The sequence below is a fragment of the Oncorhynchus mykiss genome, chromosome 8 (genome assembly GCF_013265735.2).
Source record: "Oncorhynchus mykiss isolate Arlee chromosome 8, USDA_OmykA_1.1, whole genome shotgun sequence".
Taxonomy (NCBI): domain Eukaryota; kingdom Metazoa; phylum Chordata; class Actinopteri; order Salmoniformes; family Salmonidae; genus Oncorhynchus; species Oncorhynchus mykiss.
The window spans coordinates 76,060,965-76,073,692 of record NC_048572.1 but is presented as its reverse complement, the minus strand read 5'-3'; the positions used below and the strand labels follow the sequence as shown (position 1 = coordinate 76,073,692).

Here is a 12,728-nt window from a genome sequence, read left to right as displayed (position 1 = left end):
TACCTTAAATGGATGACAAAACCAGTCAGTATCTGGTGTGACCATATGCCTCCTGCAGCGCAACATCTACTTCGCATAGAGCACCTAAACCTGCCTGCCATCCAGGACCTCTTCACCAGGCAGTGTCAGAGGAAGGCTCTAAAAATCGTCTTAAGACCCCAGCCATAGACTGTTCTCTCTACTAACGCATGACAAGCAGTACCAGAGTGCAAAGTCTAGGACAAAAAGGTTTCTCAACAGTTTTTACTCCTTAAGACTCCTGAACAGATAATCCAATGGCTACCTGGACTATTTACATTGTGTGCCCCCTCCCCCCTCTGTTACACTGCTGCTACTCTGTATATCATATGAAGTGTCACTTGAACTATACATTCTACCTCAACCAGCCACACTAACCAGTGCGTTCTTTTTCAGTCTTTTTACTGTTGTTTTTATCTCTTTACTTACCTATTGTCCACCTAATACATTTTTTGCACTGTTAGTTAGAGCCTGTAAGTAAGCATTTCACTGTAAGGTCTACAACTGTTGTATTGGGCACACATGCCAATTCAACATTGATTTGAACAGGCTGTTGTGGCCTGTGGAGTGTTGTCCCAATCTTTCATGGCTGTGCGAAGTTTCTGTATATTAGCGGGAACTGGAACACTGTCATACACATCGATCCAGAGCATCTTGAACATGCTCAATGGGTGACATGTCAGTTGAGTATGCAGGCCATGGAAGAACTGGGATCTTTTCAGCTTCCAGGAATTGTGTACAGATCCTGGCGACATGGGGCTGTGCATTATCATGCTGAAACATGAGGTGATGGGAGCAAATGAATGCAATATTGGGCCTCAGGATCTCATCACCTGTCTCTATGCATTCAAATTTCCATTAATAAATGCAATTGTGTTCGTTGCTTTTGCCTGCCCATACCAAAACCCTACTGCCCGGTACAGCTAAAACATCTGTGAAGAGCATACTTCTCCAGCATGCCAGTGAAATGAGCATTTGCCCACTGAAGTCAGTTACTAACTGCAATCAGGTCAAGACCCCTGCTGAGGACGAGCATGCATACGATCTTCCCTGAGGCAGTTTGAGTTTCTGGAGATTGATTTGTGCAAACCCACAATTTCACCAGATGTCCGGGTGGCTGGTCTCAGACGATCCAGCAGGTGAAGACGTGGAGGTCCTGGGCTGGTGTGGTAACGCGTGGTCTGTGGTTGTGATGCCAGTTGGACATACTGACAAATTCTCTACAATGACATTGGAGGCAGCTATTGGTAGAGAAATTAACATTTGACTCTCTAGCAACAGCTCTGGAGGACATTCTTGCCGATAGCAAGCCATTTACACTCAAAACATGACAACTTCACATTTTAGTGGCCTTTGTCTTCAGCACAAGGTGCACCTGTGTGATGCTGTTTAGGCTTCTTGATATGCCACGCCTGTCAAGTGGATGGCTTATCTTGGCAAAGGAGAAATGCTCATTAACAGGGAGGTGTACAAAATAAGCTTTGAGTATGGAACATTTCAGGGACCTATTATTTCAGCTAATGAGCGACAAAAACCCAGTCTGTGCAAAATCAAATCATAATTTCATTGGGCATGCTCACCCACTAAATGTCCAGTTGGGTAGACTGGCAGCACAAATCATTCCCATCCCAAAAATTCAGGACGAGGCTATATAACCTAGAGTAAAATATCTTCCAGTAAAAAGTCATAAAATAGCTATTTCATGCAAGTCATCTAACTTGTTGTACAAAGTCTGTTGAAATTAGTTTATAAATTAGACCATAAACAGTTTCAGTAGCTTTGCCAGTTTATTTCACCATATAAATAGCTTCAAATATTTATTGAGTAACACTGGTACAGACAAAGTTCACAATTTATAGGAAGCAGGGACAGTTGGACATTCATATCAGTACTATAGGTCTCATTTATGGGGTGTTGTGCGTGGGAGTGCAGTGTTCTAAATATACACAAACTGCTGTAGCTATCGAGTCCTCTCCTCTGTTCTAACTGGGTATGGGTGGGTGGTTCCTGGGGGTTTTGCACGCTAGGTTTCATCAGGCCTGTCCTCTCCGCAGGCCGGGTTTACAGACAGGCCGTCACTGGTCCAGGACACAGCCACTTATACCCACAATCCCAAAGGAGAGATCCACCGGCAGGATGGACAAGGGCTCAGAAATCAGAGACGTCACAGGTATTTAGGAAGGTCCTTCTCGATCACCTGTGAGAGAGATGAGTCAGTGCAAGGTTCCTATTACAGCGTTATACTGAGGTTAAGCAAAATCAGGGACAGCCCTTTAACCTTTCAAAAATACACTGCTCAAAAAATAAAGGGAACACTTACAATGTAACGCCAAGTCAATCACACTTCTGTGAAATCAAACTGTCCACTTAGGAAGCAACACTGATTGACAATAAATTTCACATGCTGTTGTGCAAATGGAATAGACAACAGGTGGAAATTATAGGCAATTAGCAAGACACCCCCAATAAAGGAGTGGTTCTGCAGGTGGGGGCCACAGACCACTTCTCAGTTCCTATGCTTCCTGGCTGATGTTTTGGTCACTTTTGAATGCTGGCGGTGCTTTCACTCTAGTGGTAGCATGAGACAGAGTCTACAACCCACACAAGTGGCTCAGGTAGTGCAGCTCATCCAGGATGGCACATCAATGCGAGCTGTGGCAAGAAGGTTTGCTGTGTCTGTCAGCATAGTGTCCAGAGCATGGAGGCGCTACCAGGAGACAGGCCAGTACATCAGGAGACGTGGAGGAGGCCGCAGGAGGGCAACAACCCAGCAGCAACCCGCCTTTGTGCAAGGAGGAGCACTGCCAGAGCCCTGCAAAATGACCTCCAGCAGGCCACAAATGTGCATGTGTCTGCTCAAACAGTCAGAAACAGACTCCATGAGGGTGGTATGAGGGCCCGACGTCCACAGGTGGGGTTGTGCTTACAGCCCAACACCGTGCAGGATGTTTGGCATTTGCCAGAGAACACCAAGATTGGCAAATTCGCCACTGGCTCCCTGTGCTCTTCACAGATGAAAGCAGGTTCACACTGAGCACATGTGACAGAGTCTGGAGACGCCGTGGATAACGTTCTGCTGCCTGCAACATCCTCCAGCATGACCGGTTTGGCGGTGGGTCAGTCATGGTGTGGGGTGGCATTTCTTTGGGGGGCCGCACAGCCCTCCATGTGCTCGCCAGACTGCCATTAGGTACCGAGATGAGATCATCAGACCCCTTGTGAGACCATATGCTGGTGCGGTTGGCCCTGGGTTCCTCCTAATGCAAGACAATGCTAGACCTCAAGTGGCAGGAGTGTGTCAGCAGTTCCTGCAAGAAGAAGGCATTGATGCTATGGACTGGCCCGCCCGTTCCCCAGACCTGAATCCAATTGAGCACATCCGGGACATCATGCCTCACTCCATCCACCAACACTGTCCAGGAGTTGGCGGATGCTTTAGTCCAGGTGTGGGAGGAGATCCCTCAGGAGACCATCCGCCACCTCATCAGGAGCATGCCCAGGCGTTGTAGGGAGGTCATACAGGCACGTGGAGGCCACACACGCTACTGAGCCTAATTTTGACTTGTTTTAAGGACATTATTACGGAGGTGGTCCCTGCACAGGAACAGCTCAGCGGAAATTTCAGAGCGCCACCTATAGTACTATAGTACTCGATAATCTCAAACTTTCATAAAAATACACATGCAAGGTACTGAATTAAAGCTACACTCGTTGTGAATCTAGCCACCAAGTCAGATTTGTAAAATGCTTTTCGGCGAAAGCATGAGAAGCTATTATCTGATAGCATGCACCCCCCCAAAATACCAGCACGACACGTAAACAGATTTTGCGGTAGCCGGCGCTACCCAAAACGCAGAAATAAAATATAAAACATCCATTACCTTGGACGAGCTTCTTTGTTGGCACTCCTATATGTCCCATAAACATCACAATTGGGTCTTTTTCCCCGATTAAATCCGTCATTGTATAACCAAAATGTCATTTGCTGAAGGCCAGTCTGATGCTGCAAAAAGCCCATTTACAAGACACTTTTTAAAATTACAAACGTTGCCTAAACTTTTACAAATCACTTCAAACGACTTTTCTAAACCAACTTTAGGTATTAAACGTTAATGGTGTATCAAATTGATCACGGGGCGATCTGTATTCGATAGCAGCAAGTCTGGAAATCATCGTCCATTTTTTCAGTTTCACAACATACTGTGGTGCGCCTCAAGAAAGGAGGGGCCTATTCGTGTTGTAACCAAGGATAAATGAGTCAGAAATTGACAGCAATGGCAACATCGTGTGGAAGCTGAAGGCGTTTACAGGGGATCCTCATTCATTTTAGGTCGCCTTAAACAATACATTGAATGGCGGCCAATTTTTTTTGTGTTTTTGGTAAACAGTTTTACCAGGGATTTTTACTCCTAAAGACGTTCTGTTATAGCCACAGACCCGATTTAACCAGTTTTAGAGACTTCAGAGTGTTTTCTATACACATACTTATCATATGCATATACTATATTCCTGGCATGAGTAGCAGGACTTTGAAATGTTGCGCGATTTTTAACAAAAAGCTGCGAAAATTCACATCATCCATAACAGGTTAAGGGATGACTAATTATGTATACATTTCAATCAGGACTGACTAATCAGAATACTATTATGTTACAGTATATGTATGAATTCTTTTTAATTCTAGTACTGAATATAGTGTAAATATAATCAAGAATTAGAACAATGACGGTCTGTTCCTTGGTAGAAATGAATTAACTATCGCCAGACTGGCTAGAATGCTTATCTACACAGGCTGACCTTGGCTCTAGACGATGTGGGAAGGCTTGAGAACTATACAGCCTTTGTACCAGTGTCAAGAAGAGACGGAACAGTTTAGAAAACGCTGACGTCATTTTCAGTTTATAACCTGTGATAAAATGTATAATGGGCAGTACTCATGAGAATAAACGCAGCTGGTTGATTTCAAAGACTGGTCTCTGTCCATTTTATACAAATAAGGGTCTTACAAACTCTTATGAATTGACAGAGTGCTTAATTGGGTATTAAAACAGAATTTAATTCCTGTAACAATTACATCAAAGTTAGAGCAGCCTGTAGTGTGGTTCTCCACTTTAATTTTGAGTGTGACTCCAAATCCAGACCTCCATGGGTTGATAAATTTGATTTCCAATGAGAATTTGTGTGATTTTGTTGTCAGCACAGTCAACTATGTAAAGAAAAGTATTTAATAATATTTCTAGGATGTGTTACTTTAGTGTTCCCTTTATTTTTTTTGAGCAGTGTATCTTTGATTAACCTTCATGCCAGTCGGCACAACTTTGGTAGCCAAATGTGCTTCATAAACCATCTAACTGGCCACTATAGGGTATCCTTTCCCTACAAATAGTCAAACATGAGATTAGACTGATGCACAACTGCTGGCCACTTACAATGGGGTCATCCATTGGCCCGTATCTCTTCACCACCTGCCCTTCTCTGTTGATCAGGAACTGAGGGGGAAATGCATAGCATGACATACAGTACAATAGATCATAGCAAAATGTTTAGCAAGCAACTTAATTCAATTGTGTTAATCATGTCAGTGAGAAAAAGTCACCTTTGTGAAATTCCATTTGATGTTACTGCAGAGAGAGAAACTGCTGTTACAACCATAGAGTTCAAGCATTACAATATTCTGGGCAACTGAAGTCAATAATCTCAGGTAAAATCCAAATAGGTAGGATATGGAGCATAGACCCTTAAACTCACTTTCCCAGAGTACCCTTTCCCTTGGGCTGTTCCTTCATCCACTTAAAGAGAGGGTGAGCGCCGTCTCCGTTCACATCAATCTTGCTGAACATGTCAAACTGAACGTCGAATTGTTTGACAAACTCCTTGATTTCCACCTCTGTACCTGGCTCCTAGAGAACGGAAAAGGAGAAGCAATCAAACCATATAATTAGGATTGGCAGAATGGAAATTCCAATTCAAAGCCAGAGTCCGGTGGCCAAATTGGTTGTAAAACTGCCCCCATGACGTGACACCACTGTGGATGAATGAAAAGGCTATGCTACAGTAGTGGTTTGAACCGGCACCGTACCTGACCTCCAAACTGGTTGCAGGGGAAGCCCAGGATGCGTAAACCTTTGTCAGCGTAGGAGGCGTGCATTCCCGCTAGCTGAGTGTAGTTTACCCTGGTCTTACCTCATTTAGAGGCAACGTTGGTGATGATGCAGACAAACCCCCTGGGCAGAGGAGAGAGAGAGAGAGGGGGGTGTAACGTTAGACAGGTAGTACCCATACATGGGGTGAGTTCCTACCTTTCTGGGCCTGCTCGCTCACCTGTATTTCTCTAGGGCCACATCTTCACCATCTATGTCCTTGGCGCCAAACTCATAGATATATTTGGCTGTCTTCCAGTCACCCACTTGCGCACACTGAGAAAGATGGATGTTTGGGTCAGTTGCTGTACTGTAGACTAAGGGGTTATGTTGTGCAACCACAGGGAACATGACCAGGACAATGGAATGACCAGTTAAAAATAAGTCCAAAGCAGCCATTCTATCAATACAAAATAATTTCTGGATTAAGTACCTAACTGCAATAGTTCAATGTCAATTTTAATGGTATTTGCTAAAAAGCAAGTATTTAGCTAGGACTGTCTGAGTAGGGAGGGCAAAACAAGCCATTAGAAGAGAGGTTTAGAACTGTTGGTCTATTAACTCAGTTACCGACTGGAATTGTCACCATGTGGTATAAAATGGAATTTGAGGCACGTGGCCTTAATGATTGGGCTGATTAGTATGCATAAGGATCAGGTACCACAAGTAAGCCAAACTAACACTTCCATAACCGCAACAGCAACTCTTCTGCAACGTTTAGTATGACTTCAGGGAGTGACAGACTTGTTCCATCTTCATAAATCCTGATGGTCCTGAAAAAGACTCAATAATGATAAGGGCCTACATAAAGCGTACTCACTTTCAAAACACCACCCACACAACTGGCTGATTAGAAGATCCTGTGTAAACTGGATTGTCAACCAGCAACTATTAGGACATAGCACTGATAAAAAAAAATTAACTACAACATCAGCTGTTGTACAATATGAAACAAAAAAACAGGCGTGACTGTAATGGGCTTGAAATCCACCCAATGTGTTTGGACCACTTGACCTTAAGGCATAAGCAAATAAGTCACTGCAACAGCCTTCATGAGAAACCTTACAGCTTCAGAAAGATATTTAAAACATTAAATAGAGTTGTGAAAAATAGTAATATGGTCATGCACACACACTGGATGTTACGCTGAAGGTATTTGACCCCAAATATAATACCACCAGTGTCACTTTTACCTTAACAAAATCTGTGTGTAGCTAGAGAAGAGTTGTACAGAATAACTCCCTAGTAAATTAACTGGCTAAGATCGGAGCTATTCAGAGGTGAACAGACGCCACTGTTCTATCATTAGCCACAGGAGGGATAATATGCAGATTGTAAAACAAAAAGAAATAGTAAGAGGGCAAGGTTCCTCATGACTTTAACATGGCAGCTAGGCCTATAAGAATAGCCTGTGTGAAGAATGACACTGATCTAAGGTCAGTTTTGAGGTGATCAGTAAGGGAAAGGGCAACTTCAGCACAATCTTTGATGAGATGCCTATCCCTGGAAACACTAATCTAGCACGTGTCATGCTACTGCAATCTTCACGCAACCTGATCTCAGTGTATTATTCTGACTGCAAATCTAACAAATTGTGATGTGTTGAATTGCAATTTGTACAATTGGTTTCTGAATTTGGAAAAAAATGTATGATATGTTACAAATTCAAATTGTTTTGACAACACTAACATTAGCTAGCTGGCTAAAGTAAAGTAGGTTAAAGCATTAAGGTTAGGTAACATGCAAAGTAGTTGCCGATTAGCTAAAATAAAGCTGTGTAAGAATCTCATCACGGCCACAAAACCGTTGGGTTGCTGGACGTTTGCGTTACCTTTTAACCTAAAGTAACCGGTAGGGTAAGTGTACCTATTAACTTTACTAGGATAGGGGGCAGCATACTAGGATAGGGGGCAGCATTCTGAATTTGATGAAAAGCATGCCCAAATTAAACTGCCTGCTACTCGGGCCCATAAGCTAGGATATGCATATAATTAGTAGATTTGGATAGAAAACTAAAGTTTACAAAACTGTTAAAATAATGTCTGAGTATAACAGAACTTGTGGCAGGCAAAAACAGAAATCCAACCAGGAAGTAGTATTATTTTGAGGCTGTTTTTCCATTGAAAGCCTATCCAACATACAAAGACTTAGGACCCAGTTCACAATCTCAATGGCTTCCTCAATATGTGACCAGTCTTTAGGCATCGTTTCAGGCTTTTACTCTGAAAAATTAGGGAGATACACCGCTTTCAATGAGGGGACAGTGGAAATTTCCGGACATGAACCAATCACATGATCGGGAGCGAGCATTTGTTATTTACCGTTTCCATTGACGAAGCTTTTGTCCGGTTGAAATACTATTGAATATTCATGACAAACCTGAGGATTGATTTTAAACATCGTTTGACATGTTTCTACTATCTTTTATTGTACGTTGTCTTGGTGTTGAGAGCAAGCATTGTGCCTTTGGATTTCTGAACAAAAACACACCAACAAAAAAGTATTTGGACATTAGATGAACTTTATCAAACAAAAACATTTGCCCAACATGGACACCTGTGAGTGCCACCAGATGAAGAGCAAAGGTAAGTGATTATATTTCTGACTTGTAACACTATCCTTGGTCGGAAAATGGCTGTATGGGTTTCTGTGTCTAGGCACTGACCTAACACAATCGCAAAGTGTGCTTTTGCCATAAAGCCTTTTTGAAATCTGACAGGTTGCATTAAGGAGAAGTTTCTGTATTCGTATATTTAACACTTGCATCTTTCATCAATGTTGATGAGTATCTGTTATTTGATGTGGCTCTCTGCACTTTCACCAGATATTTGTTTGAGACCATGCATTTCTGAACATACCAATTTCAAATGAGGTTGGACATAAAGATTAACTTTATTGAACAAAACAGGCATTTATTGTGTAACATGAAGTCCTGTGAGTGCCATCTGATGAAGATCAAAGGTCAGTGATTCATTTAAATCGCTATTTCTAACTTGTGAGCCCTCTCCTTGGCTGGAAAATGGCTGTATGGTTCTGTGAATAGGTGCTGACCTAAATCGTTTGGTGCGCTTTTGCCATAAAAGCCATTTGAAATAAGACACTGTGGCTCTATTTACAAGAAGTTTCTTTAGAAATGGTGAAATACTTGTATGTTTAAGGAATTTTAATTATGGATTTATGTTTTGAATTTGACGCCCTGCAATTTCACTGGCTGTTGAGGTGGGACGCTAGCATCCCACTTGTACCAGACAGGTTAAGCCCACAAATGTATACTGAACAGTCAAGAGATTAGGGAGTTACAGTTCATAAGGAAATCAGTCAACTGATATGCATTTGATAAGCATAGGCCCTAAATCTATGGATTTCACATCACTGGAAATACAGAAGCATATAATGCCACATAGGCAATGGCAGTCACACCAAATACTAAATCAGCACTACACCTCTACTTTGCATCGAGTTGATCAAGCTGTTGATTGTGGCCTGTGGAATGTTGTCCCACTTTCATGGATGTGCGAAGTCTCTGGATATTGCCAGGAACTGGAACACTGTCGTACATGCCAAACCAGACCATCTCAAACATGCTCAATAGGCGACATGTCTAGTCAGAATGCAGACCATGGAATTACTGGGACATTTTCAGCTTCCAGGATTTATGTAAAGATCCTTCTGACATAAGGGTTGTGCATTATCATGCTGAAACATGATGCGATGGAGGAGTGGCAGGACAATGGGCCTCATATCTAGTCACAGTATCTCTATGCAATCAAATTGTCATCGTGTTTGTTGTCTGTAGCTTATGCCTGCTCATAACATTGCCTCAGCACCACGTCAACTTTGTGAACAGAGTGCCCCGTCGGCAAACCACTCACCTAGACACCATACACGTGGTCTAAGGTTGAGCCCAGTTGGTCGCACTGCCAAATTCTCTAAAATGACATATGCTGGAGAAATGAACATTCAATTATCTGGCAACAGCTCTAGTGGCCATTCCTGCAGTCCATGCCAATTGCACATTCCTTTAAAACTTTAAACTAACATGAAAAAAACTCAAAAAGCAAGACATAGTAATTAATGTCTATGAAATATATCAGCACATTACTCTGAATTTAGATAAAGTATGATAATGTGCCAGAAAAGTTACTCAACTAGGGAAAATGAGTTTCTGAAGGTTGCCTCAGTGTTTTCAGCTTTGAAATTTCCCACTAGTGGGAACTTGGACATAACTGTCCATAACTTTAAATCTGATTGGCTTAGAATAAACTCAAAATAATTGGTTTAAATATTACAAAGCAGGTTATTATTTGTTTTAATCTATAGATGGACATGGGCTTAATAGGTATGGTTACATTAACCACATACTAATTGGGGTGTCCCTAATTTAAATTGACCATGTTACAGTCAGTCTATGAGACCAGGCTGCCTCACGTGATCGAGCAGTTTGCCAAGACTGGCTGTCATGTCTTAATAATGCTACACTCAGGTGTTAGTCGGAACAAAACCGAAAATTTCCGACTTGCTAACTGGTTGAACGCGGCACGTGTATAACTAGTAAGCAAGCCGGAAAAGTTCATATTTCGACTAGAACGTGAACGCGGTATAAAAAGTGATCGTTTCTCCAATGGTGGGCTGATAAATAGTCACATGGATTAGGTACCACAAGTAAACTAAAATAACACTACCAACAACCGCAACGTCTATTTGGTATGACATTCAGGGAGCGCGAGACTTCTCCCCCACATCCTCAAATCCTGATAGCAATGAATTTGTTATTTTCTGGACTCAAACTTGACGGCGCCATTACGCGCAGTCACTTCCTATGTTAAAGTTGTACGTTTGCATGATCACAACCATATAGACTACTCATTACTTGGTCTGCACGTTCATTTTAGGCTCGTGATTATTATACCGCTAAAATGTATAAAAATGGGGCTTAGCAAGCCAGACAACTAGTAGTTGATTCGTCAGCTACAGTACCTTAACTAGATAAATCACAGCATTTAGACCAACACTTGTTAAAACTAACGTTTTAAAAAAAAATCTAACTCGAAAACAGACAAACAGCAGTCGTTTGCTGGAATTACCATTAGCAAGCAGCTGACGGGCAAGCTAGGTAATTTCTCCAAACTGGCTGGCAAATGTTCCACATCGGACAGAGTTAACCGTTGTACCTCCCGACATTGTGTAAAAATAGCAGTCCAGTATTTGACCTACCTTTAGTTAACATCTCAAACACTCATTACACGTGTAATGTCACAAACCAATAACTACCTAGCATAAACGTTTAGCACACAAAACACGCTTACCATTGCTCTACCGACTCCACTGCTGCCCAGCAAACCAAAAACTAACCCACGCGTTACGATCCACATCCTGTGACCAAGCTGTTTAAGTAGTGTAGTCCCGCCCAGTGAGGGGAAAACCATGAAAGTAGCCAATCCCTGCGCTGTATAGTGAAGCTAATATAAAACCGTTTGAATGGACATTAACCTGATGGTATAAAAAGTCCTTAATGTTGGCGAGGAAGTTAGTCAAACATGGTTTGCCAGTACTGTGAAAATATATTGTGTAAAACAATGAATGTGTGTTAGTTAGTTAGCCAGCCAATTTTAGTAGTGGTGAGGAGTCGACTCCATAACGTCAACTCCCGGTGTCGATACCCATTTCCGCTAGGAATCGACTCCTCGACTCATTCTGTATTTTTGCAACTTCCGTCGTCTATTCAGTTCGAGAACACAAACTCTCGCATCTTTCACAGCAAAGAAAAAGCTAGTTTGCGAGGGAGAGAAATAACAGTTAGACCCAACCAAATCATGAGAAAACAAATAGATAATTACTTGACACTTTAGAAAGAATTAACAAAAAAACAGAGCACACTATAATGCTATTTGGCCTTAAACAAAGAGTACACAGTGGCAGGTATTGTGACTGACCTAAACGCAAAGAAACCTTTGACTATGTACAGACTCAGCATTGCCTTGCTATTGAGAAAGGCCGACGTAGGCACACCTGGCTCTCAGGAAATTGAGCTGCACTTCCTAACCTCCTGCCAAATGTATGACCATATTAGAGGTACATATTTCCCTCAGATTACACAGATCCACAAAAAAAACATTTGGATAAACTCCCATATCTACTGAGTGAAATACCACAGATGCCATCACAGCAGCAATATTTGTGACCTGTAACCACAATAAAAGCACAAACAAAATACAACCCATATTTATGTTTATTTATTTTCCCTTTCGTACTTTAACCATTTGCACATCGTTACAACACTGACACTTGAAATGTCTTTATTATTTTGGAACTTCTGTGAGTGTAATGTTTACTGTACATTTTTGTTGTTTGTTTCCCTTTTGTTTATTATCTACTTCACTTGCTTTGCAATGTAAAAAAAAAAAAAAAGTATTTTACCTTTATTTAACCAGTTTTCATTTGCAACTGCGACCTGGCCAAGATAAAGCACAGCAGTGTGACACAGACAACAACACAGAGTTACACATGGAGTAAACAATAAACAAGCCAATAAACATATGTTTCCCATGCCAATAAACCCCCTTAAATTGA

General features: G+C 41.8%; 1 pseudogene across 1 annotated transcript; it reads right to left on the bottom strand.

Annotated features, from left to right (window-relative positions):
* Positions 1-1,786: 1,786 nt before the first annotated feature.
* On the bottom strand, positions 1,787-11,824 carry LOC110530645 (annotated as a pseudogene). The gene is made up of 7 exons (XR_002474565.2): positions 11,465-11,824; positions 6,340-6,434; positions 6,098-6,242; positions 5,767-5,918; positions 5,615-5,639; positions 5,448-5,507; positions 1,787-2,215 (listed from the first exon to the last, which is right to left on the bottom strand). The product of XR_002474565.2 is annotated as a phospholipid hydroperoxide glutathione peroxidase-like (transcript).
* Between the last annotated feature and the right edge of the window lie 904 nt (positions 11,825-12,728).